Source organism: Sebastes umbrosus, chromosome 5 (assembly GCF_015220745.1).
Source record: "Sebastes umbrosus isolate fSebUmb1 chromosome 5, fSebUmb1.pri, whole genome shotgun sequence".
Classification (NCBI taxonomy): Eukaryota; Metazoa; Chordata; class Actinopteri; order Perciformes; family Sebastidae; genus Sebastes; species Sebastes umbrosus.
Window position 1 is genome coordinate 28,933,360 of NC_051273.1, and position 21,030 is coordinate 28,954,389.

General features: G+C 40.0%; 2 long non-coding RNA genes across 2 annotated transcripts; both read right to left on the reverse strand.

Moving 5' to 3' along the window:
* Positions 1–531: 531 nt before the first annotated feature.
* On the reverse strand, positions 532–4,296 carry LOC119488593. Its single transcript, XR_005206988.1, has 3 exons — positions 4,035–4,296; positions 2,829–2,956; positions 532–648 (listed from the first exon to the last, which is right to left on the reverse strand). It is a non-coding gene; the product is annotated as an uncharacterized LOC119488593 (long non-coding RNA).
* A 5,282-nt stretch (positions 4,297–9,578) lies between these two features.
* LOC119488594 lies at positions 9,579–20,542 on the reverse strand. Its single transcript, XR_005206989.1, has 3 exons — positions 20,488–20,542; positions 12,403–12,476; positions 9,579–9,761 (listed from the first exon to the last, which is right to left on the reverse strand). It is a non-coding gene; the product is annotated as an uncharacterized LOC119488594 (long non-coding RNA).
* Positions 20,543–21,030: the final 488 nt, after the last annotated feature.

Sequence of the window (21,030 nt, forward strand, 5' to 3'; positions counted from 1 at the left end):
TATGTAAAATACTGGACTATTTATTTTACACTTTGTGGCACAAACATTTTTATTTCATTGTACTTATATTTTCTTTTGTAATTAATTTGTTATTTATGGCTGATATGTGTGATGTGATTTGCCTTTTCTAACAATGACTATGATTTTGAAAAATCCCATTTAAGAAATGATCAGTAGCCTATCCGTATTGGTAAAATTGCAACAAAAAGTATCGGTATCATATCAATTTAAAAAGTTTGGTATCGCTCATCACTACTGCTCTGATGTTTGATTGAATGAATACAAACCACAATTGCCCCGTCTAAACCGGAAGTATATCAGACGCGTAATTCACTTACAAGTCTCCCTGCAACAGATACACTCATTTTAATCTGTGCAGCTGTCTCGGCTCTGTGCACGCACACACACCACAGCAGCTAACTAGCTCCCCTCAAACCAACAGGAGAAGACATGCTCCGTTGTACTCAGCGCTGGGTTCAGTTTGTCATTTACTAAGCAATAGTTATACATACATAAATGCAATTGTCTTACCTTGAAAATCAAGAGGAGAACAATTCCTAATCCGTATTGAAAGGGTCCAAACTGAAGCAGTTGTTGATGACTTGCGGAGTGAGGGAAGGTGAGGAGTCAGCAGTTAATGATGGTAGCCTATAAAACAAATGAAAAATAAAATATGTAGCCAATAAAATCATGTTTTCAAAAAGTGTCAATTACTGCAACCATGAGAAGTCCTTGAGCATACAATCGTAAATGAGCACAAAAAATATCAGACTGATGGATCCAGTAGTATGCGATATTAGCCGTGGACAGACAGACACAGAGATGCATACACAGGACCGAATACAATCCCCTGGCGTAGCTAACAAACCATGAAAACATGCAGGCCAGCAATATCCTATTCATAAAGAGGAAAGCTTTAATGACAGCGCTAACATTACATTCAGTTGGCTCCCTTTTCTTGTTTTTAAACTATCAGAAGGAATGGGTGCAGGATTATTCTAGGCTCAGCCGTCCAAATCTTCCTCTTGGTGTTCACTAAAGGAATATTACTGCCTTAACATTTCAGCTGCTCATGTCAAGCTAAACCCAGGAAGTGCATCGCAGTGAACAAGTGAGTAAATACAGCTGCTCTGCAGCTGAGAGAACAGGTAGCTGCAATAATGTCAATTGAGCAGGAACAACACAGAGAGAGAGAGAGAGAGCAGCTATTCAAACAGTTTGTAATGACAACTGTACACTGAGGAGAGTCAAACAGGTCAGCTCTGCCTTTTCCTAACCTGAGAACAACACCTGTAAACAAGGTAACTGTCCACATAAAATATAGTAACAGAAGTGTCAGGACGCTTAGAGGACATAACAATTAAGGATTCACAATGAGAATCACATTTAGGGCTACAACTCACAATTATTTTCATTATCGATTAATTTATTGATTCTTTTTTAATTAATTGTTAGGTTATAGTGGTTATACTGTCCTACAGACCAAGGTGACACCATGAAATTTGCCCGGTTTATCCACCCAACAGTCCAAAACCCAACACTGTAACAAATTTCACCGTAAAATAACAGTAAAATACGCCAGTAATTTACTGTTATTTTACAGTGCAGCTACTGTCATTTATTTTGACAGTATATTACTGTATATTGGATTACAGTACACAACAGTTGGATAACTGGGTTTTACCGTAATTTTACAGTATATGCTAGCATGTTATTGTTTATTTACAAAAGGTAATAAAATCTGCTACTTTTGCATTTAATTCCCCACAAATTAAAAAAAAAAGTAGAACACATGACAATACACATCCAATACATTTTTGCTGTAATTTATTTATAAAGAACAGTGAAATGGAAATGCATCACAGTCAAGAACATTGTATGTATGGGAATGAATGTGTGTGTTGATGTGTGTTGAATGAAGATAGATTTTCTAAAGTCTGAAAACAGAGCCATGAGGAGGTGCAGAAGTCTAGTTTTCTCTCAGAACACTTGAATTACAATATGATGAAAGGTTATTATGGAATTTTTGCCCAATGATGCCAAAATATTCTGCCTACTGCAGGTTTAATTATGAAAATGATTGCAGATTTCCTATCAATCAACTAATCGATACTTGTTTAAGTTCTACTGAAGTTTCACTGAGGAAAACGAGATTATAAAGTTCACTTTTTGTATGTGACTAGAACTAATATATACTGACAAAATTACATGAAATGACACATTTCACTTACGTCCTGCAAAAATTCACTCAGGTTCCTGTTTCACTGCAATTTTAGGTGGCTCCACAGTTCACCTTTGTTCAATTCAACAACCTGGCAAGAAAAATAAAACACCACACATTAAAAATGATACAGACTAAGCAGATTTAGAACCAATACTACATGAACTACACAGCGCAGTAGCCCGAGCTCAACCTGGACAAACCCTGGTGAACAACATTTTTTAACACACAAACACAGCCCGTATATCTATGGAGGACGGAACCTGACAAATTAAAAAATAAATGAATAAATAAATATATAACATGATGAATTAATTAAAAGAAGCAAAAATAAATGTAGTCATTAATTAATTGATAAAATGTGACAAATTGATGTTTTAATTTTCTTTTGTATTTATTTACCTTTGTATTAATTCCCTTATTTACTCTTCTGTTTAATTTCCACTTTTATTTATCGATGTGTTTATTTTTATGAATTTTTAAATGTATGTATTTATTTTTGCATTTATTTTTGTATTTATTTTATATTATTTTTAAATGTATTCGTTTAAGCATTTATTTATTTTCCCCTTATCTTTCAGCCCCTTATTTATTTCCCCAAACTTACTTATCTCTCTGCTTCATTATGCAAAGGAGGGGGTGTAGCTTTCATGTTGTGTCATGCTTCAGTCTTCGGGAAAAGCAGGTAGGAAGTAGCTTCAGGATGTCCAGCCTGTCTGTCCTTAGAATCAGCTGCTGCAAAATAATAATAAAAGATAAATGCAAAAATAAATAAAAACATTAAAAAATATATTAAAATAAATACATAGATGAATAAAAGTAGAAATTAAACAGAAGAGTACATAAATAAAGGAATTAAGGCAAAGCTAAAAAAAAAAAAAGCTAATTAAAACAGATATATCAATTTATGTCAAATTGTATCAATTAATGACTACATTTATTTTATATATTATTTTTGCTACTTTTAATGGCATATTTATTCATAGAGTAATTTTTTTAATTTTTTTTTATTTTAGCAGATTCTGTCCTCCATACCCATCCACCCTCTCAGTAAAAAGCATCACTGTATACAGCAGATTTAAAATCATGCACAGTGCAGCTGTGATGAAGCTCCATGTTGACTGTAATACTGAGCAGCGTTGCACAATCTTTCCACACATGATCAATTCATGATCTACTGTATGAAATGAGGCCACCCAGTGAATCTAATCTGCATATAGATGGCAGCTAATAGAGCATTTTAAAGTTAGTTTCCACTGGGGAGGTTTTTCCTGGGCTTCTCCTGAGAGCTGTGGCCTCCTTTAGATGAAGCATGGCTCTACCAAAGGCTCGTCACCAAAGAGCTTCACTTAGTGACAGCAAATCTCAACATGCCACTACCTTAATTATTCTCTTTACTTAAGGGAAGATGGGCATTTGGAAACGCGAAGTCTCTTTGTGTGTGCATGTCTTTGCCATGATGAGCACTTGGGGAAAAAGTACCTGGAAAATACTTTGAGAAATCATCTTAAACCCTCTAAAGGGCTGCTGTTGGACAGTAAAATGTTGTCATTTCTAAGTTATGTTCAAGTACATTCAGGTATTCTACAAGTGGTTTAGCAGGAGCAAGTCTCAAAGGAGTAAATAAACAGAGAGAGGGAGCATGAGTCTGTAAGGATTCAATAAATCAAAGCAAATGTACAGTCCTCTGTAATGGTTCACCTGCAGCCAAAGCACAGAGGAAAAACTCTAAATACACCAACCAATCTGATTAAAAATTACCAGTCGTGTGGTTTGAATGAACGCCTCAAAGAAATCAGAAAATACATCTCACCTGTCTGTGAACATCTGATTGTTTGTTCCACTCATTCCAACAGGTGGCTCAAAATAATTAAAAATAGGCTCCAAAATGCTCATTAAGAAAAGGATGTGTTTCTCCAAGTTTGTGCTTGTTTCCCTTTCAGTTAAAGTAAATTAAAATGACAGATTTTCCAGTTAAAAAAAAGGTGAAACAACAAACAAACGATTGTGTGGAGAAACTACTTTTCTCAGTGAGTGTGTGTGCCAGGTGTGTGTGATTTTCATCTAATCAGTGGAGACAAAGGAAGCAGTGGGTTTGTTGGATGTTATTCCACCTATGTCCACCAGGGGGGCAACAATGGCTGCTGACAGTTTATTACACAACAACCTGGTTAAATGAATCCAGTGGATTCTGATTCATTTGCAGTGATACAGATCAGATTTTAATGTGAGTGTGTATAGTGAAACTTCACAGTGACACAGTGAAAATGTGCATACAATTATTATTATTATTATTATTATTATTATTATTATTATTAATAATAATAATAATAATAATAATAATATTATTATTATTATTAAACATTTTATTTATAGAGCGCTTTTCATGAAACTCAAACTTTACACAGTTAAAAAATGATCATAAATAAAAAATAAATAAATTAGGGCTGTGAATTCATTAAAATATTGAATTACGATTAATGGCATGATTGTCCATGATTAATCACAATTCATCGCACATTTTCTATCTGTTCAAAATGTACCTTAAAGGGAGATTTGTCAAGTATTTAATACGCTTATCACTATGGGAGTGGACAAATATATTGCTTTATGCAAATGTATGTATATATTTATTATTGGAAATCAATAAACACAAAACAATGACAAATATTGTCCTGAAACCCTCACAGGTACTACATTTAGCATAAAAAAATAAGCTCAAATCATAACATGCCAAACTGCAGACCAACAGGCAACTGACAGCTGTCAGTGTGTCAGTGTGCTGACTTGACTATGACTTGCCCCCAAACACCATGTGATTATCAGAAAGTGGGCATGTGGACCTAGGAAGTACACTACATGGCCAGAAGTATGTGGACATCCACACTTTACACCCATATATGATAGCTTAAAGCTACTACGAGGAACTTTAATTTTGTGTTGATTTTGGCGGTCCCTGTGGACAAAAGCGGAAGTGTTTCCGAACACCAGAGTCCCTTTAGAAAACCTCTCAATTTACTGCAGGAGGATCTGACAATCCACACAGTCCTGGTCTTGGGTCTCCCCGGGCCTCCCTTCCCTCCAGCAACACAGCCTGGGCCTGCAGCAGTGTGGTGTCGGTGTTGGCTCCCAGCAAGATGAAGCTCTGCTGCCGGCCAGAGGAGGAGCCGCTGCTGCCGGGCACAAAGTTCTCCACCTCTCACTGGAGCGCCGACTGCAGGTCAAAGGCGGTAGCGAAGCCGGATCTGGGTCTGTCCACGGTGGCCTGGTTGCTTCCGGAGGCCCATGCATGATTTTGTCTGATTTCGCGCAGAATCTGACCCGGTGGCACCGATGACAACCATTAAAAATAACTATAGAAATAGCCAATCTTCTCGCTGATGGTCTTGTTTACTTATGTAGGTCATATAGAGGTATCAGTATTACATTGAGACTGTTTCATAACCAGTTAAAAGTTCCTCACAGTAACTTTAAAATTTGATCGCAACACCATAATCTGCTCTAACAGCCTCCACTCTTCTGGTTTCAGTCTTTCCACCAGCTGCAGGGATTTTCTCCCATTCAGACACAAAAACATTAGTGAGGTCCGACACTGGTGTTGGGTGATGGTGCTCCAGTTCATCCCAAAGGTGTTGGATGGGGTTGAAGTCATGGCTCTGTGCAGACCAGTCAAGTTCTTCCACACCAAACTGGGAAAAACATGTCTTTATTGTCTAGAATATCCCTGTGTGATGTTGCATTAAGATTTCCCTACCTCTGAGCAAACAAAAGTGTGTGCACGTGGATTTTGGCCATCGTGCAATGAAAGCCTGCAGTGCATTATGTCAACATACACTCTTTGTGCCAGGAGATAATTAAGTTCACCTCAAACCTCTGCACACCCTTTTAGTTAGTTACTGCAGCCCACAATTGCTTGATTGAGTAAACTGGAATATATTTCCAGAAATGGACTAATTAAGGATACAATGCTAACAAAATATTAAAAAAATAAACCGCTTGAGTGCTGCACTGTGTGCGCAGCAGATTGTAAATGCACTTTTTTTGTAATTATTTTTGAAAAGCATCATGTTTTATAAAGATCTGTGTGAGTCTTAATCTAATCAAACAGTGCCCTCCTATGGCTTAATTGGGTAATCTGCATTTTAATGCTCACAACGCCACCGAACCCCTGCTGGTAATTGAATATCTACTTGTTCTCCGGCTCAGAGAGTGACATTGATGAAGCACAGAGGGTGAGAGTTCGTCGCCACAACACTATTACAGTTAGAGAGCAGCGGCGGGCGTGGAGGTAATGATCGGACTGCCAGCTCAGCTGCACCGAGGAGAAAAACAGATCTGAGACGAGAGAGAGCTGCAGAGAGAAACACGGAACGAAGATGCTGATCTGCTGGTCTGATCTCCACACGTTTGCTCCTGTGTTTATCTCATGAGACTGATTTAGATCCAGAGCAGGACGGAGGGAACAACAGAGGAAGGAAAAGAAGATGTTGAACTGACAGAAACACAAGCAGATAAAATAAAGAGCAGAGAAACAGAGGTGTTCAGGGAGGACAAAAGTTTGGATAAGAAACATTCAGAGGGATGATGGTGGGGAGCGATTACTGAGAAATATCTAAACTTATTCCTTCATTACGGTGTGTGAAGCCAGAGGCTATACTGAGGTCCAACAGACTCATTGAATTATTGATCACTGTAGCCCAGCACGCACGCACACACACACACACGCACGCACGCACGCACGCACGCACGCACGCACGCACGCACGCACGCACGCACGCACGCACACACACACACACACACACACACACACACACACACACACACACACACACACACACACACACACACACGCATACACACAGACACACACACACAGTCTTCACTACATCAAGGATTTGTTTTTTTCTGCAGGAGTGTGTGTTTGTGTTTGCGGGCTTCAGGACTGAATGAAGCTTCATGACTAACTGAGTGCATGCTAGTGTGTGTGTGTGTGTGTGTGTGTGTGCGCGCTTCAACATATCTGCAACACAGTCCTCACTCCAAAGGGCTGTTTAAGAGTTAAAGGGGACATATCATGCTCATTTTCAGGTTCACACTTGTATTTTGGATTTCTACTAGAACATGTTTACATGCTTTAATGTTCAAAAAACACATTATTTTTCTCATACTGTCTGTCTGAATCATGGACGCTGGAAGTAGGGAGGCCGAGGGGCCATTGACCCCCCCCCCCCCCACACACACACACACACACACATTTTACGGCTCTGTCCCACTTTCTTTTTAAGGTCATGAATCACTGTATCCCGCAAATGCCCCTAGATTGCAACACTGATGATGTTTCGTTCATTCTCGTCCACCCAGTGCACATCCACACTGGAGGGTGTCAGAAGTGTTTTAACTCTACAAATACACTCTCATGTTAATCTGGTCAGCAGCCATCTGCATGGCTCTGTCAGCTGTGTCTCAAGTAACCGCAACCTGAACTCAAGCATTTATTTACGCTTCAGGTCTATTTTTTTCGCCAATACGTGCTTAAACGCTAGGGTTGATGCCCAATAAAAAAGCACTACATAAAATATTCATCCACATTTTACAATCGGCAGAGCGGAGTGTGCTGTGGATCTTTATCCAATCATAAGCAGCCATTGTGTATCCTAATTCAAATTAAATGAAAGTGATCTTACATCCTGCGCGCTACAACTATAATGAACTGGAAATATTTGTACACTTCTCAACCCTCACTGGGCGCATCGTCTGGTGCGCCGCGACCGAGGTCTGCTTGAAAAGGCCCGACCGTGAGTTTTACAGCACCCCTCGCCTGGACCTCGCCGCTGCCCGGGACCGCTGAGTTCTCGCTGCGCAGTGCTTCCTCTCTCCTTGTGGAGAGGGACGGGATTCCCGGCGCAACTGTAAACCAGGGCAGGCTGCCCTCAGTGCGAGGAGTCTGCGGCGATATCGGCACCCCGTCTCGTTTACCGTGCTTATGCTGTGTGACTTCTTGCCATCAGCATTCATAACCATACAACCTTTATGATTAAATTGTTTACTAGAGCACCAAGTTCTTCATAGATCTAGCTTCGGAATTTTGCTCTCAAAGTGCTGCAGATTGATGCATTTAACTTTAAAATGTTCAAAATGTTTTCTTCTGGGGGGAAAACCACACCACAGTCCCTCAAAATCCTGTGGGAAACACTGTATTACATCATCCAAAGCTGCCCCCCCTCCACTTCAAAACTCATTCCGGCGCCGCTGGCCTGAATATTCCTGTATTCACCCTCTGTCTGATACGCTCCGTTTTAGCGCCTGTCTCTTTAAGAGCCCCTCCAGAAAAAAAACAAGTCTGTTCTGATTGGCTTTCGAGAAAAATATGGTGCACCTTTGCAAAGGTAGTTCTCAAGCTGTGAGCGGTATATTCTAATGAGCCTGCATGTGACATAGGAAGGGGAGCCAAATCTGAATGGCTTGTTGAATCACGTTTTCTGATCGAGGCAGCCCACAAAACAGACTGGGTTGGTAGGCACTCCAGATACCCAAATGTATGAGCACAAGCACTGAAAAAGGGAATTTTTCATGATGTGTCTCTTCAAGACTTTAAGTTTTTAGATATGCTTCAGTGTTCGTCAAATGAACTGATTCTGACAAAGTGTTGTCAGTCCTTGTCTAAAGCCACAAGTTTCTATACCTGTTCTGAATGGCCACACTCAAAGATGATGTGGAAAGCCTCCTGCTCCCCTGAATGAAAAAAGAGGAAAAAAAGAATAAGATTAAGATTGGGTTTACACATTTAGATGTGATGAAAAAGATCATCAGAATACATAGACATGCAAGATATTACAAATTTACACCATTTCACGTAACTTCAGTTTCTTTAGAACTTAATGTCTGCAAAACAATTCCTAAATTACTGATACAAAATATTCCTAATAGAGCAACTTATTGAATCTAATTACTAATTTAATAATCCATCATTCCTTGTTTTCCAGGTCACTTAAAACTATCAGAATTTAACAACTATTCCAAGTTTAGTCAAATCATCCCATGAAAAATATTTTTCAATTTATTATTTATTATTATTAATTGTGCAACTAAAGGTCGTTGACCAATAAATAAGTAAAATGTAACATGATTCAGAGCCATATTTGTGTTTAATACATATATATGGCATTTTGGCAGAATTTTTAAACAATTTTTGTTCAAACTTGAATAAAAGTTTACTTTTAATTGTATTAATATAACAACATTTTTGTATATAAAGCATTTCAGTCTCAGTAAAACTCTTTAGCACTTTACTCTGAGTTAACACACGGTGCCAATAAACACAGGTACAGTAGAAGTTAAAAATGTGTCTTGTCTTTGTCAAGAGCCTGGGTCCTGGACTCTGCATGCTCTACGTATCCTGGTATATTCTGGTATCTGTGTGTTTGTAGGCACTTAAATATGTGTGAAAGTTCCTCGTATACACTTCGGGCTGTTTCTCCCCGCAGACCAACTCCTCGCTGCTCTCTGATAGAGATGTCAGACACATCAAACAGCTCCTCCACTGCATGATCAGAGAGGAATGAGGGAGGGAGGGAGGTTAAAAATGAATGGAGGAATGAGCAGAAGTCAGAAAGAGCGAGAGGCGAGAGGAGGAGGAGGAGAGAGAAGGAGGCACGAGTTCAAATCGATGAAGGGTGGAGGAGGTGGAGGGTCGGAGTCTGGTGTGAGTCCACAGCTCCAAAAACACAGAGAGGGAGATAAAGAGAATGATAGAGTGGCCTCTGAAAAGCAGAATGAGATGTCTGGACTGGAAAAAAAATGAATGAGGAGAAAAGTGAGAAACAAAACAAAGAGAAATGTGCTCCAGCAGCAGCCCCTGCAGGTCAAACCCTGAACTGAGGGTGTGTTGGAGGCTGTGTTTACACTGTCTGCTAAAAGTGACACAATTCAGATGTTTCCCTTGCTTGTAGATTTTACAGTTTATTGATGTGTTTGTACGCATGCAGCGTGAAAAACATGGGAATCACATATGTCTCTCTTTAGAAATATAAAGAAATGAGCAAAAAACTCAATCAGATACGGATCAGATTTGGACTAGCAACACCTGGGGCCACATGTAAAAACACAAAGTATGCATACACCAGTCTCCAAAACCTGGTTTCAAATCAGGACATGATGTAAGGATGTGAGCATGTTATGCACACTGACTGACCTGGGATCTACTGACTACTGGGGATTTTTTTGACAGCTGCTGCCGCCATTTTTGACTGAAAATCACCTATTATATTTATAATATTTTTATTGTTCAACACAAGCCATTTCGGTAGAGACATTAAATATGACAATAGAATAGAAATAATTTAGTTTTACTTTTGTACGTCACGATTTACTGCCGTCCGGCAGTCGCTTTCAGTCCAAAATGGCGGAAGTGTGCTATGCTGCTGGGCGCTGATGTTACAATGGAATGAACAACTGACTTTCACTTTTTGTGCAGTATATGTTCTTATACCTCAAGGTTGGCATTTTGGCAGTCGCCATCTTGGTTTTGGTTCTCTGCAACTGGAAGTGACACAAGAGGGTGGAGCTCAGTACAACCGAACGCTGAATAAGAAATTTTTTGGTCACTAAAAGGTTACAATTAACTTTCATGAACTGAAAACACACTGTGAAAGGGTTAAAGTTGTAAGACAAAAACGCAGACAACTCCCAGACCAGACAACGCCGTGGTAGCGACCTGTCAATCACAAGGTAGCCCCGCCCTCAAGCATACCCTGCTTTATGGCCTACTTGACTCTAAATGGGACCATAATTTACTAAATGAACATCATGCTGTATTGAAGAAGACTTGAAACTAGTGATTGAGACCATAACGTCATGTTTACAATGTTTACTGAGGTAATAAATCAAGTGAGAAGTAGGGTCATTTTCTCATAGACTTCTATACAATCAGACTTCTTTTTGCAACCAGAGGAGTCGCCCCCTGCTGGCTATTAGAAAGAATGCAAGTTTAAGGCACTTCGAAATTTACGTTACGCAGACTCTAGCGGACCCTAGTGTGCTCATGGATGTGAAAAGTATTATTTTGCCTGAATAAGTAATAATCCATAGATGAAAAAAATTATTTACTTTTTTCTAAATAAAGTAAATAAAGCAGTGTAAAAAAGTGAAATTTGTTCAGGTTCTTGGCCAATTTTACTGACTATGTGTGATATTTGCAGTTTACACAGTTATAAAAAGACAACGATAAGAGCATTTACAAAACAAATTTTGATTCAGTCATCACACTTTAATGTGCTCAGTTTTATTATTCTTTGTATTCACTACGGAGACATTATTTCATTAACTTTTCCCTTATGTTTTTTTGTTATCGGAGACATTAGCAGTCGATGAGTTTGGTAATATGACGAATATGATTTCATGTGTGAAATGTGGCCGTACATACATTCGTCACACGTTAAATGCTTCTTTACACATGATAAACCACACGTTATCAATTCATCACAAAATGAAAGGAGTTTCAAATGTCAGGTTAGATTGATGTTTTCACGTGATTTCTTACATTTCGAATGTAATATGTCCAAAGCACATGTGGATGTAATGTAATATGATGTTTAACATGCGATAAGTGATTGAGATTTATAAAATGCAGATGTTTTTACAAATCTGATGGAGAGAATGCACAGGAATATCTGTGTCTTGAATATTTAGTCATGCATCGACACAGCACCTGGCCCCAGGAGTGTGAACACAGCCAGGAGAGCGGGAGGCAGATCTGTATTCAGTACAGGTAGCTAAGTGCATGCCTCTGTTTGTGTCAGTGTGTGTGTGTGTGCCTCTCTCTCCCCGGGGCGTTGCGTGGCCGCGCTGTGAGGACGGGATCTTTTATCTTGGCTGACGTCCCAATCAATCAGCCAGACACTGATGGAGACCCAGGGTGCACACACACTCCTCACATACACACTCCTCACACACATACACTCTTCACACACGTACACACTCTTCATATACACACCCACATCTGGAGCTCTTAACCCCTTCCTATCTGTCCTTTGTTGAACAGCAGCCTCTTTGTTCACAGAGTCAGGAGGAAGGTCTTTGTCAGTTCCTGATTGTGTGTCTGTGGTCTCACCTTTAACACACAAGCACACACGCACGCACGCACACACAAACACACACACACACACACACACACACACACTAACCTGAGCTCTGCGGGGACACTTGTGTCTGATGAGGTGAATCCAGGTAAAATCCTTAACGATGTCCTTTGTTAAATCTGCAGGGGGGATGAAATAATGTAAACAGCTCTTAGAAAAACATGTCACATCAGATGATAATAAACATAATTTTTCATATATAAAATGGTCTGAATGTGATGTTTTCAAAGAGGCCCCATCATCTGCACTGTCTCAACCTGAAGGATCATGGGTGGAAAACAATTCATTGATTTGTATAAATGGGACAAAATGAGAGCAAAATGACTACTGCATGTCTTTCTTTCAGTTTAACTGTTTTTTAAAAGGTTGAGGGTTGTTTCATTTTCTTTCATTTCTAACAATAACACTATCGTTAAGTCCACTCATTTGAAAGATGTAAGACCACTAATGGCCACTAGATGGCAGTTGTTTTGAAGTTATTTTAAATACTCGTGATTTTTCTGTAAAAACACAAAAGCAATATATTTTTCCTGCAAGATATTTTGACCTTGACAATTAATTTCACATCTTAAAGGGGAACACCACCTAAATTAAGAATTCCAATACATTATTTCCATTGCTTAGGTAAGTTCAATCAATAGTTAATAATAGTCAACATGAGCTCCTCTCTCTCAAAGCCAGAAACCAGAGAAGTAAGTCTCAGACTTGTGATGTCATAGGGTATAAAGTCTGGAGCTGCTCCATAGACAATGAATGGGAGACTGATTTCGTTTTTGGGCACACAGAATGTTCGTTTTTCATTTTTATAGCCAAATGAGCTTTATTCTATTGTAGTGTCGTCAGTAGTGAAACAGAAAATGTTCCCATATACTCATCTAGAATATCTCTCCCCATTCATTGTCTATGGAGCAGCTCCACACTTTATACCCGATGACATCACAAATTTGAGTTTTAGCACTCTAGTTTTTGGATTTGGGAGAGAGTTGTTCATGTTTACTAAACATTTTTTGGACTATCTTAGACCATAGGAATAACATGAATTAATTTTTAAAATGGGCGTAGTTCCCCTTTAATATGTGTAAAAGTGGCAATGTGTACTTTTTAATTAAGAAGACAATAACTGAAGTGAAATTGCATCCATCAGATTTGGGCGATGTTTTAACTTGAGGGGAAATCAGTGGTTATCCTGAAGCTGTATTTTTTATGAAAATGAGTATTTGTTGTTTATTTAAAGGTAGGCTTGGTAATCTTAAGAAACTAGCAAGAGTACACTAGATTTAAAAAATGATCCAACCATAATATTCAGCCCAGTGTTGCCAACTCTTGCACTAGCTCCAAAAGTAAATCTAGCGAGAAAGTCACCAAGTCAGCAACCCCGACAGTCCCTCCCTCCAAAGCCACTGCCAAATTAATCAAATTAGCATAAATAACTCCTCCAAAATTATCATAATGAACGTGAACAACAAACATGGCTATTGTTTTTTTTTGTCAGAGCATTTGATTTATTGAATGCTGTCGGGATGTCATGAAAATTTCAACAAATATAAAAAAAAAGAAATATCTGAACAACACTACTGACCCTGCCTTTAATAATTGTTTTTAGTAGCCTCTAACAAACATCATTTCCCATAAGAGCTATAGTTTCTGAAATGCTTACAAATGAATTATTGTTTAACTTTATTAAAATCCCAAAGGGTTCAAATTCTGATACCAAGTGTTGTAGTAAATACTCATTTATCTTATATTACGGACGGTAAACCTGAGGAACAGGTGCTACATTTTGAGAAAGACCAATGGAGGAAACAAATAACGAGATTGGATTGAGTCACAGATTTACTTTGACTCTTTTACGACTCCAGTAATATGTGGGGACGAGAGAAAAAGAGACAAACTTGAGGAAAATAACGACGAGAAACAGAGTTTCTGAGAGTTTCTGATAACTAAATCTGTCAGCATCTATAGGGAAAAGTCCTGGGAAGCAGGTGAATGAAAAGGAGTCCGAGGAAAACCACGAAGGGGGTGAAGGGCTGGAGGTTAAGATAGAAAATTTAAGACGTCATCAAGAACTGTCTCTGTCCTGGAATGACTTCTCTGCATCTCCACCAACTTCAACCAAGAGAAAACTTTGACCTTCTGTCTTTCTTTTCAAACAGATTTATAGATTTGAACAGAAATGGCCGATCTGCCTCCGAAACAATCCGTCTCTGTTCCTCCCCACAACGGCAGCTATTTCATGTGCTATTAGTCTCATAGGCGTCATCATGTCAGGTGCGGCGGGATGGACGTTACAGTAGCCATACATCAGCCACAACAGGCCTCATTAAGTACCTGGCACCTGCTACCTACAGAGACCAATTAGAACACTGGGAGTAATGGGATGTAATCTCTCTCTGCCAGGCCGCGGCCAATCACGAGCCTGATTTAATCACTCCGGTCCGCTCATTAATGATGATGATGAGGAAGTTGAGGTGAAAACAGAAGTAACTTTGTTCTTTGTTCTCCCCTGTGGGTGATAATGAATGGGCACGTTGGTTAAGGGGGCGACTGGGGGGATGTTTGCTTTCAAAAGGAGCGCAAAAAAAATTAAAGAATGTTACTAAATAGAGTAAAAAATGGACACGTCAGCTGTGACATTATTAGTGTTTTAAACCATTGTTTAAAAAATGTTAGGCTAAAACAAAAAGCTGGTGTCGCAGCAGTAATGGAAGCAGGGTTTAACAAAGTTTTAACTCAGATTGATTAACTGAGACACTAACTTGTGATAATAATTAGCATTCAAGAGAGAATTTCATTGTTTTCTCATTCACGTTGAGTTTTTCGTGGTGCAGCCTCTAGTGGCCATTAGAAGAACTGCAGCAGGTAACCGTCAAAAAACAGATTTTTGTCATTTTGACATTTTATGCTTGTGTGCAGGTCAAACGAAGAAGATAGATCATGCTAATCAGTCAGCTTTAACGTACGTCTGTCAAAGTTAATGCAATAATATTGCGTTAACACAATTCGTTTTAACGCCACTAATTTCTTTAACATACTGTTTTAACACAACTTGCGATTTTTAGGTTGTAGCGGGCTCAGTTTTAAAGAGTGAAGAGTGAAGATACTGGTATCATATGAAAGTAACAAACCTAAGGAATCCATTGGTACCAATCATGTCATACTAGCTTGTCATGAAGGAGGATAAATAACCCTCCAAACTTACACTAAATTTTGGCAAGGAAAAACATTTTTCACACAACAAAACAATTTTCAAAGGGGTCCCTTGACCTTTGACCTCAAGATATGTGAATGAAAATGGGTTCTATGGGTACCCACGAGTCTCCCCTTGACAGACATGCCCACTTTATGATAATCACATGCAGTTTTGGGGCAAGTCATAGTCAAGTCATCACACTGACACACTGACAGCTGTTGTTGCCTGTTGGGCTGCAGTTTGCCATGTTATGATTTGGACATATTTTTTATGCAAAAAGGCAGTACCTTTGAGGGTTTCTGGACAATATTTGTCATTAGTTTGAGTTGCTAATTGATTTCCAATAATTAATATACACCTACATTTGCATAAAGCAGCATATTTGCCCACTCCCATGTTGATAAGAGTATCAGATACTTGACAAATCTTCCTTTAAGGTACGTTTTGAACAGATGAAAAATGTGCGATTAATGTGCAATTAATCGCGATTAACTATGGACAATCACGCGATTAAATATTTTAATTGATTGACAGCCCGACTTTGAAGATACGGCTGTCAATCGATTACTTTGGACAGAGCCAGGCTCTTTGTTTCCCCCGGATTCCTAACTATGTACAGACTCCAGCTCTGTACTTGACACACAAACATGAGGCTGATATTGATCTCTCATCTCATGCTAGGACAGAAAAGAAAAGAAAATCAACAAGTGAATTTCAGAAATGCTTTAAAGCGCTGTCAACTTTTCAAGAACAACCAATTAAAACAATCTTGTTTTTAGCTACATGATTCTGCTTTTTCTTCTTCTTTTTTTCACTTTTCCCAACGGGGTTTTAAAGAAGTTTTATAGGCCAGAATGGACAAACCGAAGACTATAAACACACAGAGGAGCATGGACTTCAGGAGTGGAGTGGAAAACATGAAAATCAATGAAACACACAAACACACACACACACACACACACACACACACACACACACACACACACTCACTGGGTTTGTACTTGTACTGGACTGTGAAGGCCAATAGTTATCTAATAATAATAAAAATGTTAATACTAATTGTTTTGGAGGGAGTCTAAGGTGAGAAAATGAGAAAAAAATCTTCTCATCAATGTTTAGTTTTCATATCCACGAGCTGAAAGCAGCATGACTCAGAGACTTATTTAGATCATCCACCTAAGGACCCTACGCATCCATGGCCCACTGACTCAGGTGTTTTCACTGATTTAAACCACCAAATTTAAGTGAAATATTCAGTCTTCATTTCAACATGCAAATAAACTCTATTAAATAGGCATTATCAGTCGCTATAAGCACCATAGATGTGGGTCAGTAGGGGCCTACTATGCCCACTGGTAGGTTTTATCATCTATTCACATGGTAGATCACCAAAAGAAGGTATAAAAGAACATGACAGCGACCTCTAACGACCGTAGTAATTACAACAGGAGCAGAAGAGAAGGTGAGGCGCTGTATTGTAGACAGCCTGAAACTCCATATAGGGTTGAGGTCGGAGGTGATGGGTGGGACACGCAACACAAAGGGTTTTCACCCTGGAGACTGGCTTTCGCATCCCGTGTGAAACCAACAACGCGTAGTTCTCTATGTGTTCACAAGCGTTAAGTTTCACCTTCACTTTTGAAACGTAGTTATTTTAAACCACAACACGATGTTTTTCCCTAAACTTTTTGTTGCCTGAAGCTCAAAAAAGCCTTTTTGTTTTTTGTTCAAAAAGTGACGTTTCATGCAGTTTAACAAAATGTTATAACATGTTGCTTTTGAGTTTCGCTTTCACATATTAGGCGTAGTAGCCCCCTAATGACCCACATGTATGGTGTTTTATAGCAGCTGATAACGCCCATGTAATGGCCTGATAACAGTCAAAGCGGGTGGATTAAGAGACAATAATTAACCTGATTTGTGAGACCTACTAAAAGCGTTGGTTTGATGGTTTTTGAGGGCTCCTGGGTCCAGGTCCCCCTTAGATCCCTCATACTTTGCACACTTGATGTCAGGTAGCAGACATTCAAAAGTTAAAGGCACTCCTGTATCTTGATGGCTTCAGTTGTCCTGTTTGACTGATGGCGCGAGGCCTGGCCTAAACGCAGGTCAAGTCCATATATTTGGGTCTTGTTTCCTCCCTTTACATTCCCCCTGTCCGCCCTTCTCCCTCCCTCGTTGCTTCCTCCCTCTCTCCCCTCCCCGGCAGCCTGGAATGAATTTGCCCGGTCATGTAGAGCCGTGTCAGAGCGAGGCGAAGCTGGCAATTCATCACCCCGCGCTGCCTGCCTGTCACTGCTCCTCCGCGCTCTTTCCTCGCGTGCGCGTGTAGGACGGCTGTTCGCCTGCTGTCAGAGCTCCTCACCACCACCATGTGTACCTCCGTCCCCTCAGGACCTCCAGTAAAGTCTGAGAGAGGTCCTTCGCTCTCCTCCTCCGCTCTGACAGCTCCCTGCGGACGCCTGGATGGATGGAAGGAATCAAGACGGGGGAAGTAGTATGAGGCAGAAGGGGGGGGGGGGGGGGGGGGGGAAGAGGGACCCAATTATCCCAGAATGCAGCGGTAGGTGGTGTTTAAATCAGGCGGTGCGACCCCTGACCTCAGCAGTCCATTGGCGGGAGAGTGAGGTGCTTTAGTGAGAAGCTGCAACTAGCGGCGAGGAAAGCTAATGGAGCTCCATTTTACCGTCAATTCCTCCTCGAGGCACGGCGGCCCTGCGGCGCTGCACAGATTAGCCATTACCCCCCCGTAAATGCACCGCAAGCCCGACTGGAGCTGTCTCTCAAGACCATTAAGACGCCAGAAATCTCCCGCAGAGACGCAGACAGACAGCGGACACACATCCAGCAGCCGATCGGCTCATTTGAAGGCCCATTAGGGAGCCCGGCGCTGCAAAACCACAGCTTAACTGACTGGATGAAGCCACTTTACTGATAGCACGCAGAACTGCAGGGAAAATGAGTTTACAGATAATTTACTGCCACTTTCCTGCTCACACTCTGCGGACGGACACCAGGACGTGATGAGAACAAATGACTGAGAATCAAACGCCTGGCATGAACCAGGAGAGAGAGAGGGAGGGGAGGGAAGGGGGGGCAATTTAACATCACATTTATTAGATGAAAGAACTGAAGAGAGCACTTTGAGAGGGAAAGGCTACTGTTCCCCCCGAGAACAGAAAGGTGTTATACACTGTAAAAAAGAAAGAAGAAAAGAAAAGAAACCATCAGTCATTTCAGTCTGAAACTGAGACCTAAAGGCCTGGTATTCTTAAAGGCTCCTTTCGCCCAAGTTATAAAGAAACATATTTTCTCTCTTATCTCTAAAAATATCCCTTTAGTGTTTATTTTGTCCATCTTGATCCTAACAAAATTGAGGTGAATGGATTTTTTGTGGTGGTTTTCACGGCAACAGCAACACATGTTTCTATAATCACCATCCTTGTTAAGGCCTTTACACACCGGGGTTGTTTTTTTCCATTCAATTAATTCGCACGTCAATACATTTTTGCAAACTGTTGTTTTTGTCATGAACACTTTCACACAGAATGCAAATAATTTAATATGCGGCAATTTTTAATTTTGTTGCGGAACAAGGTTGATCTTCTGAGGTTTCACACCAGGAATAAAGGCGTCAACTAGGGCTGTCAAAGTTAACACCATAATAACGCGTTAATGGAAATTTGTTTTAACACCACTTGCAATTTTTAGGTTGTAGCGGGCTCAATTGTAAAGCTAGTATAAAGATACTGGCATCATGTGAAACTAGAAAAGGAATCTAACTTCAAGGAATTCATTGGTACCAATCATGTCATACTAGCTTGACGCGATAGAGGTTAAATAACGCTCCAAAATCATGCTAAATTTTGGAGAGGAAAAACTGGCATGACCATCTTCAAAGGGGTCCCTTGACCTCTGACCTCAAGATATGTGAATGAAAATGGTACCTGTGAGGGTTTCTGGACAATATTTGTCATTGTTTAGTGTTGTTAATTGGTTTCCAATAATGAATAAAATCAATAAATAGAATTATGCATTTGCATAAAGCAAGCGTATTTGCCCACTCCCATATTGATAAGAGTATTAAATACTTGACAAATCTCCCTTTAAGATACATTTTGAACAGATAAAAACTGTGCGATTAATCATGATTAAATATGGACAATCATGCAATTATTCCCAATTAAATATTTTAATCAATTGACAGCCCTAGCATAGGTTTAGTTGCGCCTATATTCATGAAACAACAACATGGAGTCTGAACCAAGACGGCAAACTTTATTACTCCTTTCAACCTTCACAATGGCAGCGCAGACCAGATCCACTCCTTCCGTTGCCTTTCACAATAAAAGCCCTAGCATATATCTGGATAATCCATGAACACATTAGAGACAGTTTTCACTGGGACTATTGTTTTCGGTAGAATGTAGTTTGCACCCGGGAAGACTATTATATGTTTATCTTTACAACATGTATGTTGGCCTCAAGTATACAAAAATTCATTTTGGGGTGAGACAGAATGTAAGCATTACTTTTTTTTTTTTTACACGAAAACTACACAGGGTACCTTTAAACTCAGACACGTTAAAGTACAGCAGCCAAAACGTGTCGGTGTGTAGTGACAAAATCGCTGCTTTTGTGGAGCATTGATGCTTAAAAGTAGGATAGCAGTGAAACCAGACGTGCATCAAGACACCGTCGGTGTACGTTTACCTGACAACTTCATATTTTACAGGCCAAAATTTTGCTTCGTCCTTTCATAAAGTTTTTGTGGCACATCATCGACAAGAAGTTTAAAGCTGCTAAAGACGGGATTGGGAGCATTTCTATTGTGTCTCAACGGCTCTCAACATGGCGACGGCAAGCTGCAGGTAACGGTGCTAACGGCTCTAAACAGTGCAAACAATGGCAAAAGAGCTGACAGAGAGAACAGTGTTTACCTGAGGAGGATGGCTGCTACGCTTCTGCAACGGCGCTGTCGGTCGGGAAGGCGTTATCAGCTGTAACCGCCGTATGAGAGCAGTGCAGAGCGGCGGCCATTAGCTAGCCAGTAGTGCTCACATGCACTAAAAGGCACGCACAGCCGGCCCAGCTACGTAAACAAAGCACAGAGAAGCTCGGATTACAACATACACATTACTCCTCTATATCTTTACATAGAAAATAGTTGTTTGCTGCTAAATTAATGCTCTGGGTATTAAATTTAGCACCTTAAGTTAGCTCACTTCAACCCTCAGTTGATTTGGAGAAGATAACGTTACTGTATCAACTGAAAACAAAAGAGCTTACCTCAGTGTCCATTACTGGCAGGATTTCAAACATGTGATTGATGAGGATCCTGCGTTAAGACCAGGTGTGTTGAGTCAGATGTGTGATTGGCACAGGTGGGGCTTGGAGGGAGGTGACCAAACATGCAAGCACAGGTAACCTCACACAGATTTTCAAAAATGGCAGAATTTTGGAAAATATAAAAACGTGGAAGC